This window comes from Balaenoptera borealis (genome assembly GCF_965194805.1).
Source record: "Balaenoptera borealis genome assembly, chromosome: 3".
Lineage (NCBI taxonomy): Eukaryota > Metazoa > Chordata > Mammalia > Artiodactyla > Balaenopteridae > Balaenoptera > Balaenoptera borealis.
This window is the reverse complement of record NC_138866.1, coordinates 102,925,103-102,945,215: the sequence shown is the minus strand read 5'-3', so window position 1 is coordinate 102,945,215 and position 20,113 is coordinate 102,925,103. Positions and strand designations below refer to the sequence as shown.

Here is a 20,113-nt window from a genome sequence, read left to right as displayed (position 1 = left end):
TCGTATGTCATATACATTTTTCTATATATGAAAAGGAAAATATAAGCAAAACAAATTGTTATTCCTTAAACTTCTCATTCAAAATTCAACCTTTCAGAATTACTCTGCAACCCAGAATTGTCACTGTCTGGGACTTTTTCCAAATTATTGCCCTTTAAGCCATCAAGAGCAATGGTTGATCGGGCATTACGGAAAACAGTGCTCCATTACTGTCTCTTGTATTCCCAGAAGCAGATAGTTCTGCTGCAGATTTCAGTGATGGTGGGCTCTCAACCTTACCAAAAGCATCAAAAGAGACAAACGAGACTCTCATCCTTCCTCCAATCATCACTGTTTTTCTAAACTGAAGCATTAAGAGATTGAAATTGTCCAGCCATACCACTAGCAACCACAATAAAATGATTACACTTTCCCAGGGCACTTTTAACTAAGTTTACAAGCGTGCAGGCTTGTAAACTCTTACAACTGCTGCTTGGCTACCAATGTTTTTAAGACACCATCGGTTATTAAGATGCATCTCCATTTGTTATAAAGTATAAAAATGTGCATTGTAGAATTGATAAAACGATTCAACCGTCTCCCTCTTGAACTCTCCCCTTGACAGTGCCCTAGTCCAGGCTTTCCTATCTTAACTAATGTCTTAGAATTTTTGCCAGCCCATTTTTTACACTGCCAACAGAGTGATTTTTCTAGAACACAAATTTGAAGATGTGTTTTTTTTATACTGAATATGCCTTAGCGCCTACAAGCGCCTACAAAGAACAAACCCCTTTACATCCCAGTAAGGTACGATTTCTCCTCCAGTCTCATCTCTTTCGACTTCTCGCTAGACTTCCTCGCTCCAGTCATCTTGAACTCCTTGCAGATCCCCGGAGGCATCACACTGTTCCCTACTTGTCTGCTTTCACTCTGCTATTTCCTCTGTGGTACTGGCCTCCTTGCTGAGTGGCCTAAGCTAACACCTACTGACCTCTCAAATGAAACCTGAACAGAATGCTCATCCGTCCATAAGGTAGATGTCAATCCATCCCCCCCATCTCAGCCAACTCTACTTGACTGTGACCTCAACATCAGGATGCCCAGTGGAAGGGGCTGGGGAGTGAGGGGAGGAAAAAGGGGGAGGACCATGCCTCCCGCTTTTCAGTCGCGCTTCTCAGCAGCTGTGGGTTAAAAGTAAATATTTGTTACTGAGAGAAGGATATCCTACTTTTTGGTTGAACTGGGGCAGAAAAACACTGGAGAACAGTTGTTCTAAGTCTTCTGCCATGACCCCTGTAAAACCGCATTCTGTTCGTTTACATGGAAGTCCCTGCTAGAATACAGGTTTCCAAAAAATGATAAATAAATCTTATTCCTCTCTACTCCCCTAGAGCCAACTCTGGCATGTAGCAGGGAAGACTGAAACACGGAAGGTCAAGTGACTAGGCCTTGACACTGGAGAGATGAGACATTAAGCAAGCCATGGTTTTTATTATGTCCGCTTCATTATCTCTGAAATAACACCTAAAAAGAACAAGACAGAAGCCAGAGGACCAGGGAGAAAGGTAAGGACCACACACTGAAGTGGGGCAGCAGGCAAGGACTTAGTCATTGGAAGAAGATTAGAGCCTAGTTACTCCACCAGGAAATATTTTTTAACCTCTATGAACCTTGATTATCTCATATGGAAAATGCAAAATTTACCTTCACAGTGGCATTGTGGGGAGCACTGATTGAGGAGACATGTGTAAGTAGATTATACACATTATTGGTAGCAATTATTTTATTATAGACTTGTGTAAACAGGAACATGATTGAAGTTGATGGAATGTTTGCTGGCCCACTGCTGCCCTACGGCTAGTGACATTCCTCCAACTAAGGAAGAGATTAGTAACAGTCTCTGGCAGGCATGCACTTGTGGGTAGCTATCTACTTAAAGAATTAAAGAAAGAGAAGGGCAGAAAGCCAAATTTGTAATTGCATCCCATGCGGTATCCTGAGCATTATTAACTTCCTCTTCTGACTCAGCTTTGGTCTAGACTTCTTTCCTCTGCTGGTCTCGTTTTGGTGAGTGCCTCAGCCCTGATGAGCACGCATCTTGGCTGAGCTTATTCCTTGCCTAACCCTCATCTACAGTCCTGGTCCCAGTTATTTAACTTTATGTTGAACAAAGGTCTCACAGATGCTCCAACCAAGTCCATTTTTTCTGTTAGCTCTAATCTTGAAAAACACTGCTTTTATCCTCTCCAATAATTGTCTAAGCCCTGACTTAAAACAGAAATAAAATTCAAAGCATAAAGCTTCTCCCTAGTACTAATCATTCCAGACTCCTCTATCCTCTCTTCATTACTTCCTGGGTTCTCTGAACTGTGGCCGTAAAGCAGGATATTTGTCTTTATTGAAAATCACATCTAGTCCTCTAAACTACCACTGATGATCTCTGTGGTGGGAACTACATTAGAGACCAACATGATGTCTCTCAGTAAAACTGGCACAGCCATATTTCCTTTTGCCTTGGAGTGATCACTAGTTGCTTGGGGGAGAGTGAGATGAGCCACTCCTGTGTATCTACCGGTTCTGCATTCCTAGGTTCAATCAACTGCAGATTGAAAACATTTGGAAAAACATAATCCAGAAAGTTCGCAAAAGCAAAAATTGAATTTTCTGTGTGCTGGCCACTATTTGCATAGCATTTACAACTATCTAAATAGCATTTACATTCTACTTGCTATTGCAAGTAATCTAGAGGTGATTAAAAGTATACAGGAGGATGTACATAGGTTATATACAAATACTACACCATTTTATACAAGGAACTTAAGCATCTTCAAATTTTGGTAACTGTGAGAGCCCGGAAACCAATCTCCCACAGACAGCAAGGGGTGAGTGTAATCGGCTTGAGCTTAGAGGCCATGGTTGTAAAAAAAATATAGAAAATTATGTGCATGGGGACAATGCTGCTCCCATTTGCGAGGCCAAAGGGAAATGAAACTTTGTCAGGTTCAGCATATTCTTATCCTCCAACTCTTGCTCATTCTGGGCAAATGTTAATAAAATAGTGAACTGCCATGTTGAATTGCCATCATTTTTTTTTTCTTTTAACATCTTTATTGGAGTATAATTGTTTTACAATGCTGTGTTAGTTTCTGCTGTATAACAAGGTAAATCAGCTATACATATACATATATCTCCATATCTCCTCCCTCTTGTGTCTGCCTCCCACCCTCCCTATCCCACCCCTCTAGGTGGTCACAAAGCACGGAGCTGATCTCCCTCTGCTATGCGGCTGCTTCCCACTAGCTATCTATTTTACATTTGGTAGCATATGTATGTCAATGCCACTCTCTCACTTTGTCCCAGCTTACCCTTCTCCCTACCCGTGTCCTCAAGTCCATTCTCTTCTTATGCGTCTTTATTCCTGTCCTGCCCCTAGGTTCTTCAGAACCATTTTTTTTAGATTCCACATATATGTGTTAGCATATGGTATTTGTTTTTCTCTTTCTGACTTACTTCACTCTGTATGACAGACTCTAGATCCATCCACCTCACTACAAATAACTCAATTTCGTTTCCTTTTATGGCTGAGTAATATTCCATTGTATATATGTACCACATCTTCTTTATCCATTCCTCTGTCGATGGACACTTAGGTTGCTTCCATGTCCTGGCTGTTGTAAATAGAGCTGCAATGAACATTGTGGTACACGACTCTTTTTGAATTATGGTTTTCTCAGGGTATATGCCAAGTAGTGGGATTGCTGGGTCATATGGTAGTTCTATTTTTAGTTTTTTAAGGAACCTCCATACTGTTCCCCATAATGGCTGTATCAATTTACATTCCCACCAACAGTGCAAGAGGGTCCCCTTTTCTCCACACCCTCTCCAGCATTTATTGTTTGTAGATTTTTTGATGATTGCCATTCTGACTGGTGTGAGGTGATACCTCATTGTAGTTTTGATTTGCATTTCTCTAATGATTAGTGATGCCATCATTTTTAAATGGTTTCCTTTCTCTTTCTTGCTTTCATTCTCTTACTCTTTCTCTAGTTCATACAGTAAATTTGTATATGACTTGACTTCACTGTAGTAGGCAAGGAGCATGGTTGTTTTGCTGAGTGCCTGGAGCACAGTGGATATCAATAAATAGTTTTTAAGTGTTCTTGAATATTTCCACAAACCTTTCAGCACTTTCAAGTAAAGACATCCATTTTAGAACCAATTATCTTTCCTGCAAATGATTTTGGATGTCTCCTTTTGATTGCTTGGATTTTTATACTATCACCATTTGTCCAGTTGCAGAGGCTTAAACTCCTTAATAACAGCTAATCCAAGTCGAAAAACTTAACCAACCTAAGAAATTATATATTCTAAGTCTTGTATTTTAGGCATACAGAAACTCAGCTGCAAAAAACTTGCTTGTTCAAGATACCCAGCTTACAGCAGCTAGCTAGAAATTCTCAGGACTCCAGAACATCACTAATGCCCTTCCCTCTCCTTTGCTTCTAATATCCAAGAGGTAACAAGCCTTGTCCATTTCCATTCATCACAGTTTCTTTTCCTTCCTCACATTGTCTCTCATTTGTATCTTTCTTTATTTGGATCACCACAATTTTTGTTGTGAATTTTATCCTATTATACCTGGAATTCTTTCTGTTGACTTTCTAGTTACTAACTTCCTTATCTGCAGTTCATCTTGAACAGAACTGCCATGTCCATCTTGCTGTGAGTACGTAGCCATGAGGCTAACATGATGAAAGCAATGTTTTAAGAAGACCAGTCTGGCAGTGCTGTTCATGATGGATTAAAGGACAGATAAAGGAGACAGAGAGATGATCTAAAAGATTGTTGAAGTAATTCTGGATTCCTTAATGAGGGTCTTGACTGAGGTGGTTTCACCACTTTCTTTTTCAACCCCTTCATTCCACTTTATGAACTCTGGTAAAATTTCCAATTCAAACTACTATAATATTTTAAAGGGTAAATGGCCTCGATGCCAAGGAGAGCCTTTGTATTCCACTAAACTACTTTCTCCTTTCCTAGGCATTGACCTCTTACCACTCTGTAATGCTCCTTAGTACTTTAAGCAGGCTTTTCCTTTCAAATCCTTGTTCTTTTGAAACATTGTTTCAGAAATGCTCACTACCTCATTATTCATTTTTACATTATTTTTCAAAAGCTAATGTCATTTTTAAGTTTTTAAAGACATAAAGGGGATGTAAAACATTCACCATTCTGTTAGTAAAGGGGATAGCAGGCTATATTTCTAATTATTAAAAATATTTTTCATAGCAAAACAACAAAATGGTCCTAGGTTTTAGCACACAATGAGTTGCAGAAGTGAAAACCTATAATGCAGCTGTTAAACACTCCCCTGAAAATTTCTCAGTGTTAGTCTTATGGGGACAGTGTCAGGTGTCAGGGATTAACTTCTAACAACTCAATTATTATATGTACTTTCTAGGGCTCATTTCCTTAACAGATTGTTTATCAAATAGACAATATAGCATTTTCTAAGGCTTGTAATTCCCTGCACAGAAAACTTTTCTTACGCCTCCCATAACATTATCTGCACCTAGATTAAACTCATAACATCACATACTACACAAAAGAAAACAAATAAAATATGCAGCCCCCAAATTTTCTTGTGACTAAGCAATTGTTATTATTTGGAAAAAAATGTCCCTTTAATTAAAATTCTTGCCACATAGGGTCTTGATTTAGGGTGTTAGTTTTTAAACTCCTAAACTAGGCTTCTGTGGCACAAAGCTACAGTAAATACGAAATTGTGTGTATTAATGTTCCTTGGTTTAAAGCTAATTTTCTTAGTAATCTCTCTCTGGAAAAACTCAGCATTCATTTACATGTAGTTTATAAAATATAATCATTCGTAAATTAATGAAATACCAGCTTCTTAATATGCTTTACTTAGAGGCCATTAAATACAATCAAATATACAATAGCAAAGAAATTACATTTCTCAAAGCTGAAACCTCAGATTCCTTTTAATCATAATATTCTTTAGAAATATGCTGTCTTGAAATATTTAATCCCCTGAAATTTTAAACACTCCGTCTCCTATCAATAATGAAAAGTAGTTTCTTAACAAACCCTCTCCAATCACTAATGAAAACTGGTAGTACCTAAAGGCAGAGACTAAGCCATTAGGTGGCTGCCAGACTTTCACAGCCCAAGCGGCCTCTTATTCTCAATGTTTTTTGAATCCTTTCTATAATTTGCTCTATGCTAAGAGAAACACTAAACATGGCCCAGAATTTAGCTCAGAATAAAGACACACCCTACCCAGTGGTCTACCTTTGATAGGTAGTACCAAGAAAGATCCTGAGGCCCTGCTCTCCGCAAAGGAAAAAGAACAAAGAGTGAAGAAAACTCAAGTTCTGTGTATCTCAGGAAGTACCCTGTTCACAGATAACATAACCGACTCAAGCCTTGATGATAGGTTATCCCATGGCTGTCTCATTATTTTAAGGGATATTACAGAATTCTTGCAGTAGAATTAAAATATACTTTTAGAAAAACAATAAATATATACCAAGTACTGGTTTAGTGAATTGCCAACCAGGGAGTGGGTGTTGGAGGGATTCCAACTGAAACAAATATGCAGGGACAGAATATTATAATATTAATTATTTATTTTAAAAAATGTTTCTCTGGCCACTGATTCCAAGTCTGTTACTTCTCTCCCTCAATAGCTTCAGTCTGTGCTCTGGCTCCCTGGATCTCACGTCCTATGGCTGGAAAACTTCTGGAACCACTGGACTCAGCGACATTCTCATACTTTTGAAAGCTTCAAGCATAACCACCTATTATGCTTAGCAAGCTAAGAAGTGGCTTCCCTAACCTATCCATCTGCTGAAAAATCATTCCTCTGCGACTCATGCAGGTACTCAGAGGAGTGACTGCCCAGGGTTGTAAAAGGGATCAGAGGCTACGAAGTTAACAAAATTCAACTGCGTGATCTTAACTTTATTTAACAGCCAAGGACCAATTTGACCATGCTACCACTATACTTAATTTACTCCTTCTATAATGATAATTATTTGCTCATATCTGATTTTCACTCAGATTATGGACTCCTCAAAAACAGGGACTATATACAACTTACTTTTCATCTCTAGTATTGAGTATAGGATTTGACATATGTTAGTATTAGTACACATACTACTTAGTAAATAACGGTAAAATTAATGATTGGAAGAATTCTTTTCAGTTATTTTTTAGACATTCCTTTTTAAGGCAAATAAACGTGTACATGTAGAATCTCAAGTAATTAGAAATCAAAACACTGTCCCAGTTCTCTTGCCTGCCTCAGGATCTGGAACAAAGATTATTATTCCAGAAGGTATGCTTCTCTGAAAATTGAAAAACAAATCAAGTCATGATTTCTCTAATCCAAAATGTTGTTCTTACTGTTCTTAGCTTTACTTAGCCAATGCAATCAGGGGTTAAATAGAGAATAAGTACTGTTTGTTCCTGATGGATATGCCTTGTATTTTCAGGTACAGTTACTGAAATTGAAATGGAGCTTTAAAAAGCACATACCCAGCCAAAAGGTAATTACAGTTATTTAAACAAAGGCAAATCCGTCTATGTTTAACCTAATGTGTCATCAACTCTGCTAGCACTGTCAGACTAGTATTCTAGAAACACTTTTTAAAGCCAGTATTTCAAACAAACAAACAAACATAGATGTAATTAGAATGGAAGAGAGACGGACGAAACCAAACCCTGTAGACTTGGGGGGTTTGACTGTGCTGACTGGAGAAGCAGAAAATGGGAAAACCTTGTTTATTCTGCTTGGCGCCTATGAGGAAAACCTTATCATGTTCATGATCAGCAATGTTCGCTCCGTATATGTTGATATTGGAGCTGGTTTTCAATGACTGTATATGAGTCTCTGGATTTGGGCAAGAATCATCTGGCCCGTGGTGTTTAAGTACAGTTACTTGAGAATGGGCATGTTTCTCAATATGGTCATTAACACAAAAATGATACAAAGATCTACCTGAATCTTTCCCTTAGCTGCATGCCTGGCTGTCCATGTATCCATCACAGGGATCTCTCCTCAGACGTTTGGTACAAGAACTCAGCAACTTCCATGCTCGCAATACACGTCAAGTTTGTTTGTAAAGTGCGAGCAATATGATAATGGAACGAAGGTAGCATCCTTAACCAGTAGGCAAGTGCTGGCCACAGGATATATTAGCTCCTGGAATCACAACTTGGTCATTTTTCCTCCCGATGCAAGATAAATCATTTGAGCCAATAACAATTAGGGTCCCATAAAAAATGCATAGGTCTTAAGAGTGAGTGAATAAGCCAGTGAGAAGTAGTCTACTATAAGCCCTTGCCTTATAACCTGGGGGCAACATATAAGGGAAAAATAGACTTTTGCACCCATCAAAATACTGCTGTAGGGGATGGAAGCTGAGGTTGCAACCTGATCTGAGTCCTGCTCACAGGCTAGGCAGCTCTCATGCAGACTTAATCCTTTTGATTTTCTCTAGAAAAAGCAACTAAGACTAGATTTATCAAATATGGTATCCCTACCTAGAAGTCTCACTAGCATTGCATTCATTACACTTTTTATCTTGAGAGAGAACACTGAGACAAAAAATGAGAGTTGGGGGAAAGGACATTTGGTACTATTACTTCCATTTTATCCAGTGCAACCAGTGGTGTACTGGAGCTGGTCTCATGGCTCTGGAGAGCAGACTGTATACATCTTTCCCCAACTCCACATTCAGTGATGTCACTTTGATAGCTTGAAATTGGCTATGGTAGGATTACTCAGACCAGGAAAATAGGCAAGCAACACAAATTAGGGCCTTATTCTTTAGTGGAGAGCCGGCTGTAAAACACCAGCAGACCACTAATCACGACGCTCGCTAATAGTCCCAGGAAGGAACTCCTACAATTTGACACTTCACTAACTGAACTAACTCCTTCGTTCCCATTCATCTCTATCTTTGACTGATGTGGGTCCTTACTATCTTTTGACATCATCTTTGTATGAATATTTGAGTTCTTAGTGTCTTCCTCAGAAACTCAATTGAAAGGGAAATCAGCACAAAGGGCACAAAGATAGTCATGTTATTTTCAGCAATGACTTCCTGATTCTCTGGTCAAATTCATTCATTTCAACACTTACTGATTTCCTACTGTGTACCTAGACTACTAAACTGCTGTGGAGTGCTGGAGACAATTTCTTATGGGTCTCTTGCATTTCTGTACACCTTGTGAGTGGAGACCGACTTTGTTCTGGATTAGCCTTTCACAGATGTTCGTGGCATGCATATAGAGATACCGTACTCTTCTGGAGTAGAAGACAGATTTGTGTGCTGACCAGTAGAGTAAATACAGTGTCTCCTTCTGGGGAAAATTTGGCTTGTTCGCTTTCAAAAGATTGGGGTTTCCTAAGCTCAAAAACTGACACAAATCCACTGTGTTCCTTGCATCCACCTAGGTCTGTCACCACATTGCCCCTGTGGGGCTTCAGGGACAAGAGAAACTGTTGCAAACATGAAGCTCATGCTATCTGCTGTGCCATGAGTAATGAAGTTCTTTGTCTCTGATCCAGGTGCCTCGTGTCTTCTGCCAGCATCTATGAAATTACGGTAGGGTAACTTGTCAGCTAGTCTGTAGGGTAAAATATCAGGCCCTTCATAGTTCCTGACATGGATAATATAAAATAAGGTTATTCATGGTCTTAAAGAGACATATAAACTTGTTGAGATGTGATTATGTATAAATACATGTAATTATAAAGCACTGACTTGCATACAACCAAAATACATAAAGCTACATCAAGTAGTACAAAGGGGGAAAGATCTGTATCATAAGTACTTGAATCTGTCATCATGAAAAAAATTATGGTATGGCACTGAATTTCATTAAAAAGTAAATAGTTTATGCCACACAACCCTCATTCATGATCATGCTTGTAGATGGAGCATTAATCATCTAATTAGTAACACAGCAACTAATTTAAAGAACCAAGATAGAAAAGACATTCAACAATATCACTGATTAGAAAAATTAACACTTGTTTGGCTAGACAAAAAATTTTAGTCTAGTAAGTTGTTTATATAATAAATGATATTAAACATTTCTTCAATTTGTTGAACACCAACAATAGGGCAGGTAGTGCAATAGAGTCTTTACAAGTAGTCTTTGTAATACAGTAGCTTTTCAAGTAGGAATTATTATTTCTATTTTATAGGAGAGGAAATTGTGTTCAGAGAAGAAGAAGAACCTGCTTCTCTCTTGGAGACTCTGAATTACCCAAAGCAAGACTCCTTGCTCCATTTCTGTTTGACCACATAGACAAACACTGATAAGCATAAATATATGGGGGCCAAAATAATACACAGGTAGAGAACCAAAAAGCAATTTTATTATCTTTTCAAAGAGACAAACTTACCACTATTGAATACTGCAACATGCAAACTGCCTCTACTCCCCTGCCAAAATCCACCCCCACCTCAGCACTACCAATCCCCTTTATCCAGCTTTATTTTTTTCTATTTTCATAGCTCTTATGACTATCTTACATGTTACATAATTTACTTATGTTTATATTTTATTATCACCCCTACAAGAATTCAAGCTGCATAAGGAGCAGGATATTTGTTTTGTATCCAAGTGCCTTGAATAAACACATAGTTGCTCAATAAATATTATGGGATGAATGAATGAATAAACAACCATTAACTGTTCAAAAATAATAATTATTTATTGGGCTCTTGCTATGTGTCAAGTACTGTTAAAGCTTCTTTACACACATTAACTCATTTAATGCATACAATATATCTATGAGATAGAATTACTGTTATCCTTTTAAGTTAGCATACTACAGTACAAAGATGTTAACTATCTTGCTCCAAAATCACACAACTACTAACTACAGAGCTGAGTTTTGAACCTGGGAGTCTGGTTTCAGAGTCAATCCTCTTAACCACTGCATCAGTGATGGATATTCATAATGATAACCTGAGCCATTTCAAGAAAAGACAAATATTATGTATTAATTATTTTAAGAAGGCACAGATGTATGTAGTACTTTTAGAAAGATACTTAACCTAAATTATTAGAATAAAATATTAATTATTTAGGTATCTTTAACTGACACTTCGGTTTTCTAGATAATTAACTTACATGGATTATCCCATTCCCTCAAATACCTGGTTAATTGTAGAATTCCAGTGGGCATATTGTTTCCATAATTTCTTCTCTCCTATCCTTCCCCTAATCCTTCTCCCATTTCTGTTCCACTCCTGTCCTTCCTCTTTTCTAATTCTTGATGATCACCATCATCATCACCATTATCAACAAAGTGGTGCTGGGAAAACTGGACAGCTACATGTAAAAGAATGAAATTATAATACTTCTTAACACCATACACAAAAGTAAACTCAAAATGGATTAAAGACCTAAATGTAAGGCCAGACACTATCAAACTCTTAGAGGAAAACATAGGCAGAACACTCTATGACATACATCACGGCAAGATCCCTTTTATCCCACCTCTTAGAGTAATGGAAATAAAAACAAAAATAAACAAATGGGACCTAATGAAACTTAAAAGCTTTTCCACAGAAAAGGAAACCATAAACAAGACGAAAAGACAACCCTTAGAATGGAAGAAAATATTTTCAAACGAAGCAACTGACAAAGGATTAATCTCCAAAATATACAAGCAGCTCATGCAGCTCAATATCAAAAAAACAAACAACCCAATCCAAAATTGGGCAGAAGACCTAAATAGACATTTCTCCAAAGAAGATATACAGATTGCCAACAGACACATGAAAGAATGATCAACATCAATAATCATTAGAGAAACGCAAATCAAAACTACAATGAGGTATCACCTCACACCAGTCAGAATGGCAATCATCAAAAAATCTACAAACAATAAATGCTGGAGAGGGTGTGGAGAAAAGGGAACCCTCTTGCACTGTTGGTGGGAATGTAAATTGATACAGCCACTATGGGGAACAGTATGGAGGTTCCTTAAAAAACTAAAAATAGGGGCTTCCCTGGTGGCGCAGTGGTTGAGAATCTGCCTGCCAATGCAGGGAACACGGGTTCGAGCCCTGGTCTGGGAAGATCCCACATGCCACGGAGCAACTGGGCCCGTGAGCCACAACTACTGAGCCTGCGCGTCTGGAGCTTGTGCTCCGCAACAAGAGAGGCCGCGACAGTGAGAGGCCCGCGCACCGCGATGAAGAGCGGCCCCCACTCGCCCCAACTAGAGAAAGCCCACGCACAGAAACTAAGACCCAACACAGCCAAAAATAAATAAATAAAAAACTAAAAATAGAACTACCATATGACCCAGCAATCCCACTACTGGGCATATATCCTGAGAAAACCATAATTCAAAAAGAGTCGTGTACCACAATGTTCATTGCAGCTCTATTTACAATAGCCAGGACATGGAAGCAACCTAAGTGTCCATCGACAGAGGAATGGATAAAGAAGATGTGGCACATATATACAATGGAATATTACTCAGCCATAAAAAGAAACGAAATTGAGTTATTTGTAGTGAGGTGGATGGACCTAGAGTCTGTCATACAGAGTGAAGTAAGTAAGAAAGAGAAAAACAAATACTGCATGCTAACACATATATATTGTATCTATAAAAAAAATGGTTCTGATGAACCTAGGGCCGGGACAGGAATAAAGACACAGACGTAGAGAAATGACTTGAGGACACAGGGGTGGGGGGTAAGCGTAAGCTGGGACGAAGTAAGAGAGTAGCATTGACATATATACACTACCAAATGTAAAATAGATAGCTAGTGGGAAGCAGCTGCATAGCACAGGGAGATCAGCTCAGTACTTTGTGACCACCTAGAGGGGTGGGATAGGGAGGGTGGCAAGGAGACGCAAGAAGGAGGGGATATGGGGATATATGTATACGTGTAGCTGATTCACTTTGTTATACAGCAGAAACTGACACAACACTGTAAAGCAATTATACTCCAATAAAGATGTAAAAAAAAATAAAATAAAATAAAGGGAATTCTAATGCAAAAAGAAATTTTTAGATTAAGTAGCGCATCACCTAGATTTACTTAAGAAGCACAAGATTTATTTTTTAGTGTAAGTGGTCTTCAAAACGTGCTGCAACTAAAGGCTTACTCTGCAAAACTCCAATAAAAGAAACTAATTATGCAAAAACAAACAAAAAACTAAGGTGTCCCTGTTACTTTAAATTGGCTCATTGTATTGTATGAGAATGAGAATTCTCATATTGTGAGACCCAAAACTTTAATGATAACTTCTATTTAGGACTCAAGCTATTGTTATTTCAGATACCTTGGATTTTATTTTCCATTAGAAATGCGTTATATTTTAACAACACCAGCACAATGCTTTATATTGCAAGTTATAAACATAACTGTAGGTCACCACATCGTAGACTTCTGACAGTCATGAATTTTGCTCTTGCCAGAGCAATTTCATAAGTCAAGAGCCCTTGCCTTGCAGTTTCATTTTGCTGTAATTTTCCAGATTGTTTCTTTGACCACACTAACAGTTGAATCCTTATATTCACTGTATGTATTAGAAGCACTGTGAGACTCCCATTTTTATATTACACTTGCTGACAAGTGCCACAAATAACTTTAACGCAATTTACTGTCTGGTCTAGACAGAATCATATCTGACAGGCATTTCCTTCACCTGATCCTGGTTTACTGCCCAACTATGAGGATGATATGCTCTGTTTTGGAAGCAGAAGAAAAGTAATAGAGTCCTTAAATATTGTGAGTATTGATTCATGGTCCAAGCCCTAATAAGCAGCAACATTTAAATGTCTAAACAGGGACAATTTAATATTGCAATTCATTAACCATTTTCTGAGAGGGATGCTAGCCTACACTGAACTGCTTCAAGAAGGTAGAGGTGAGTTCAGAATAATCACAATGGGGAAAAAAAAGCAAACCTTTGCTGTTATGGAAAATAACTTCTATTTATGTAAATGAGAACTTAAGCTCATTGGAGGATGAGGGGTAAGAGCCTTATGAAGATCAATTTAGGCACAACAAGTGGGTGGTAAATGAATAGCACAAAGAGAAGGAGAGATACTATTACAGAACAAAAAAAACCCCAGAAAAATCATTATCGATACTATTTTTAGCAAGGTAATTTTGGAGTTTTTGTATAGAGCCTAACATTAGGAATATTGGTACTCCTAGAAAATTGAGTATTTACTATAAATCCAATCTGCTAGGCATTAATACTTTAATATCATTGATTTTTTATTCTGTTATCTTAGATGACAGTAAATGCTTGATAGAAAATTAAATTATACCCTGATCCCTGAAAGTAAGAGCTTAATAGTTCAGCTAGAGAAATCTGTCCTTAGATATGCCTAGTTTAATCCTATACCACTCATACATTCTCAGAAACACAGCTCTAATTTAAACTGATTTAATTACTTTCTTGTCATCTCACTGGTAAGGGAATTTTAAAGGAATACTACAATGTACTCTCTCCCTGTGTTGTTGTGCCCTATAACACACTCAGAGAAAAGGGCTTGGAAAGGTGAGGGGTCCGCTTGCCAAATCATATTCTGAATAGTTGTAAGTAAGGAGTCTGGCTCCTAGTTAAAAACCTATGTGGAAGAGATATGGGAACATATGTATATGTATAACTGATTCACTTTGTTATAAAGCAGAAACTAACACACCATTGTAAAGCAATTATACTCCAATAAAGATGTTAAAAAAAACACAAAAAAAACCAAAAACCTGTGTGTGATTTTTCAGGCCTCACCACAGGCAGTTATGAAGCTCTAAGTATCAGCCCTCGCGGGGTAAAGCTGCCCTCCCCAAACCAGACTGGGTGCATGGCCAATGCACTGCTACTTCTGGAGAGAGGTGCGGTCAAGGACTCAGTCCCCTGGTTGGTCACTGCCTTTCACATATTTAGATTCCTAGCCCTGGGGACTTCATTCCTAGGTCTCTCTGAGGCCTTGGACAGAGGTCTTCTTTAGATGCTTCTCAAGTTCTCCTTATAGGGAGAGGGAAACCTTAAAGATACATTTTCCCCTACTCTGATTCAGTACTCAGTACTTTTCCACCTTTAACCCTTTCCCCTTTTCCTCTCTGTTAAACACACATCTCAGGGTCAATGAAACTGCTGGAGTCCTCTGTACTGGGCTCTCTCAACAGTGAGGACTCCCAGGTCGGCACTGATCCCCATGGCCCTCGATCAGTGTTCCATGGGGGGAAATGGAACAGGGAGAATCAGCACTTTCTCTGGTTTTCAGCTCCTGCTTATACCATCCCAGTAAGTGATTAAAGTCTGAACTCTTTCATTTTTGGCTTGTTGCTTGAAGCAGCTATTCTGGAGACCTGGCAGCTCAGCTCTCACCTACCCCCACTCCAGCTCACCTGAGTTCCTGACAGTAAAAAGTACAGATATTTTGCAAAAGGTAGAGAAAATTCAAAGGTGATATGACAAGGCTCTTTAAATGTTTAAAGAACAAGTTCCATGACAGAGAAAAGAGACCTGTTCTTTGCTGCTCTAGAAAGCAGAACTAGGACAAATTGGTGGAAATGACAGCAAGTTAGAAATTCAATCATCACCAATCACTATAATTACAATAAATGTGGGAAAGAGCCAATATTTATAGAGCCTTTACTGTGTGCTAGGCATGAGGCATGATGCTAAGATATGTACAAAAAGCATCTCATTTTTTTTTCTCCATGTTAACACTTTTGAAAAATGAGAATCTAATGTTAGTGGAAGGACTGCTTAATGAGCTCCTTCCCAATGGAAATAGACAAGGTGAGGTATATTGACTATCTATTATGATAGTGCAGAAAAAAACATCTTACACTGTGGGAGAGGATGAACTAAAAAGCCAAAGTTGCCCTGAACTGGCTAATCATCAAAATCACCTAGAGAATTAAAATAAATGGAAGATAGAATGTATTTGGTTTTTAAAACAGAGGACTATACTACCAATCATCACTTCTTTTACTATATTCCCCTGACCCAAGAGGTAATTTAGCAGGATTCTGATCAAAGAGATCTAGAGAGAGTCATGACATATATATTTTAAAAGATCCTTCAGTACTCTGATTATGAATCAGGATTAGGAAACATTACTTCTAATATCTCCCAATTCAAGAAGTCTGAGAGCAAATATTAAAATATTATTATTAAAAGAATAAGGCTTATTTTAGGATTATTTTCACATGTCATTTAAGCTGTGCTATTATGAAATAATTTATATGTAACAATGTAGGTGACTATATATGATATAAATAAACACTCTTGTATTTACTACTTAGTTCAAAAAAATGTTTCCAATATTATTTGCCTCTCTTCAACCTTATCCTTCTCCTCCAGAAGTAACTATCCTGAATTTTCTGATAATAATTCACTTGTTTTCCCCAACACTACTCTGTTTTAATTACTAGAGTTTTAAACTAAGTTATTTGACTGGTAGGATAAGTGCCTCTACCTTCTTCATTTTCTTAAGGACTGTGTTAGCTTATTTTCCTTTCTGTCTTCTGTAAAATTTTTAGATCACCTTTTCAATTAAATTTTAAAACCTGTTGAGGTGTTAATTATATTAACTACCTATCAATTTACAGAGAATTGGTATCTCCCATTGGATCATCTATGCACTGAGCATGATCTCTCTATTTATACCCTTTTTAAGTGCTTTCAGTTAAGTTTTGTGTTTTTCTGTAAATGGCACAAATATTATCCACTAGGTTGTTCCTATGGTCCTTATACTCTTATTAGCATTGTCAATTCTTCCTTTTTACTGAATTGCATTTCTAACTCATTATTGCCAATAAATAGAAATGCAATTGACTTTTGTGTATATTAAGCCTATCCAGTATTCTTTCCAAGCAGGCTTATTAAAATAATTTGTTTCAAACTTGATTTTTATATGTAGACCACTGTATAATCTGCAAATAATGGTAGCTTTGTTTCCTATGTCAAAATGTTATAGCTTTTCTTTTTCTTTTATCATGGTGCTGTTTAGAATCTCCAAAACAATGCTGAATAGAGGTGGTGCTATCACAGACTTATTTCCTCATTACTGGTCTAAAGTAAATTTTTTTAACATTAAGCATGACATTTCCTATAGGTTTTTGTTATATAAATTCATCAGGTTAAGAAATTTTTCTTTCTAATTCAATAGGATTTTTTTCAAAAACCACTAATGGGTTATCAATGCTATTGAATGATTATTCATCATCTATTGAAATGGTCATACAATTTTTCTCCTTTAATCACCTTATAGGTTAGATTATCTACTGTTAAACTTGCACCCCTGGGATAAACCTAACTTGATCATGATTTATTATCTTTTTATACAAAATACTGGATGCTATATAATACTGTAGTTATTAATTTTCTATATACATACATGAGTGAGCACAGCCTATAACTTTCCTGCTTCTTATTTTCCTGGTATGATTTGACCAACATGATTATACTAGTTTTATGAAATAAGTTGGAGAATGTATCTTCTTTTTCTATTATCTGCAAAAATGAGTGTAAGATGAATCCTTCTAGGGTCTGCTTTTTGTATGGATCTCCACTACAAAGTCTCACTTACAGAGGTCCCAGGTCCTTTTCTCATATGGCCTGCTTACCGCCAAAGCTAAAGATGTAGGCTTCCAAGATTAGCAGATACCCCTGGGGCAGGTGATACTTTATGTTCGCTTGTCTCTCTGGATTTGCAGTTCCACTTGAAATTTATGAGGGTTTTCCTTACTTTCTTGCAAGCTCAGCAATACATTTAAGAGGATGATTTTTATATTTTATTTAGAAATGAGTGTGTGCCATACCTTGAGTGGGGAGAAAGATAAACCTCATCTTTAATTCATAGGAGAGCTTTCCCACCATAATGTAACATCATCTGCTTGAGTGACTAGAGGGGAGTATTCCTAGAGTTGGTGAATCTGGGATGAAACAAAGATGGCCAAGACTATGCACTACTACAAGAAAGGGTTGAGAACATATGCATTTGCAAAGTGGCAGCAATGAGACAAAATAAGATGCAGCTGCAGTACAACAAGCTCTGTAGCTTATTTTACATTAATTCAGCTTCAGTGTACTCTAAAGCAACAGGTTAATTTGAGCAGTTTTAAGCAACTGCAACAAAATGCCCTCTCTGCAGTCCTTAGCACTCTCTCCTTTGGCTTCACTTTCCTAAAACCTTCCCATACTCTGCCACTCAAAACAAAATGACATTATAAACATCCCTGAAAAGAAAGTACAAATAGAATGGCAATGAGATTGATTTGCTAACAGTATGAAGACTGAAGAGCAAGTAGTAGAGGATTTTGAATATTCAGAGGAGGAGTTCGGATTATGTAACGTTTGACTCACTTTGTGCCTGGGAAGCTTCATGATATTAATGGTGTACTTATTGATCCATCTGTGGTACACAAGGGGCTACTCTGTCCTCCTCCCAATACTCTACGTATCTGATCAAAAAGTGCAAAATTGGCCACTCAATATTAACTGAATGAATAAAGAAAGGGCTGGTATACCCATGGCTTTCTTCAAAACCATTGGTATTTATTATACACTGGTTCAATATCAAAGCTACAATGGAACAGTAGCTTGGAATGGTGGTGTCTGCTTTGTTGAATGATCAAATGACATTCACACCTGCACTTTGTCTGCCAGACAGGCTTCTACTTAGACAGTGAGGTAGAATATAAACATCCCTCCTATTGTGGGCATATGCTTTTTCCTTTTCCAGCAGAGTTGTTTATGGAGTAGTTAACAGTTGGAGAATAATCAAGATTGAAATTCTACCCTCCTTATATGTGCAATATCAAAGATTTGGGGGGAAGAACCAAAAAAATCATAAACACATACACACAAAACACTCTTATCCTGAAAGGCTAACTGAACTCAATGCATGGAAGACCAGTAGTGAAACATAATTTTTGATGAAGGAAGACATTACATAGAGATGAACTTTAAATTATGGAATCTATCATACTTTCCTATTTGTCTTTTATTGAAGATTTTTGTTTGATAGTTTCTTTTAACCTTTTTCTCAATAAATGTGTTCAGTGTTTTAAAAATATATTTAGGTTTGTAATTTTTTTAGACAGTATCCTGCTCTATTTCAACCCCTCACCCCACACCTGACACCCAATACAGTAGTAAATGCACTTCATGGCATTTTACCCAGAGTTCACATTGAAATTTCACCAACTAGCTCTGAAGCAATTTGAGTTCAAGGGAGAGTTTTGCATCATTTTGTTTTAATTTATAGAATCAAGCAAACTTATCAAATTCTCACATGGCAGTCAATGTAGAAAAGTACCTTAAAGCTGCATTCTTCATTATGTGTTTATCTAAGAGCTTCAGCTTTAAAACTTCTGTTTTTTATTTAACACTAAAAACATCTTACGATTAAATTATGGATCAATATTGTTCTTGCTACAGAAAAGGTCAAAGAACATTGAAAATAAAAAATATTTGACAAATGGAAGATGATTTATTACCGTTGAGTGAGAAATCATCCTTCCACAAAGAATGAAGATTAAGAGTATGTGTCAGGGAAAACAAGAAGTGAGCTTGATAAAGCAGGCTTTGGCTAATGACCTTAAAAGGACCTTCAAAATGTGATCACCTACATCCATCACTGCTCTAATCTAAACCATCATCCCCTCTAGACTGGATTATTGCATAGTCTCCTAACACAGAGCTTCCAGAGTGATCACTACACATGTAAGTTAGATTCCCTAATTAAAATCCCCTCAGTGCTTCCCACTACCCTTAGAATATAGTCCATGCCTATATTTGGACCACATTAGCCTTCCTTCTGTTCTCCTATTGGGCTAGGCTCATCTCCTCCTCTGATCGCTTTGCTAGGCCAGATCTCAATATCCAGGTATTAAATCGTGTTATCTTGAAAAACAATCCGAAATGTTACCTGGCACTCTCTAGCACATTATCTTGTTTTCCATAGCACTTAACATTATCTGATACTCCTAATTTACTTGTTTGTTTCTCTCTATACATTAAAATTTAAGTTCCAGGACAGTGAGACCTTGTCTTGTGACAGTTACACCAGTGCCTGAAACACTGTAGGAGGTTAATAACC

The 20,113-nt window shown here is 37.5% G+C and overlaps 1 protein-coding gene across 1 annotated transcript in view; it reads right to left on the bottom strand.

Annotated features, from left to right (window-relative positions):
- The window catches only part of UNC13C (unc-13 homolog C), a 632,162-nt gene that overhangs the window by 399,118 nt on the left and 212,931 nt on the right, over positions 1-20,113 (bottom strand). The window lies entirely within an intron of this gene.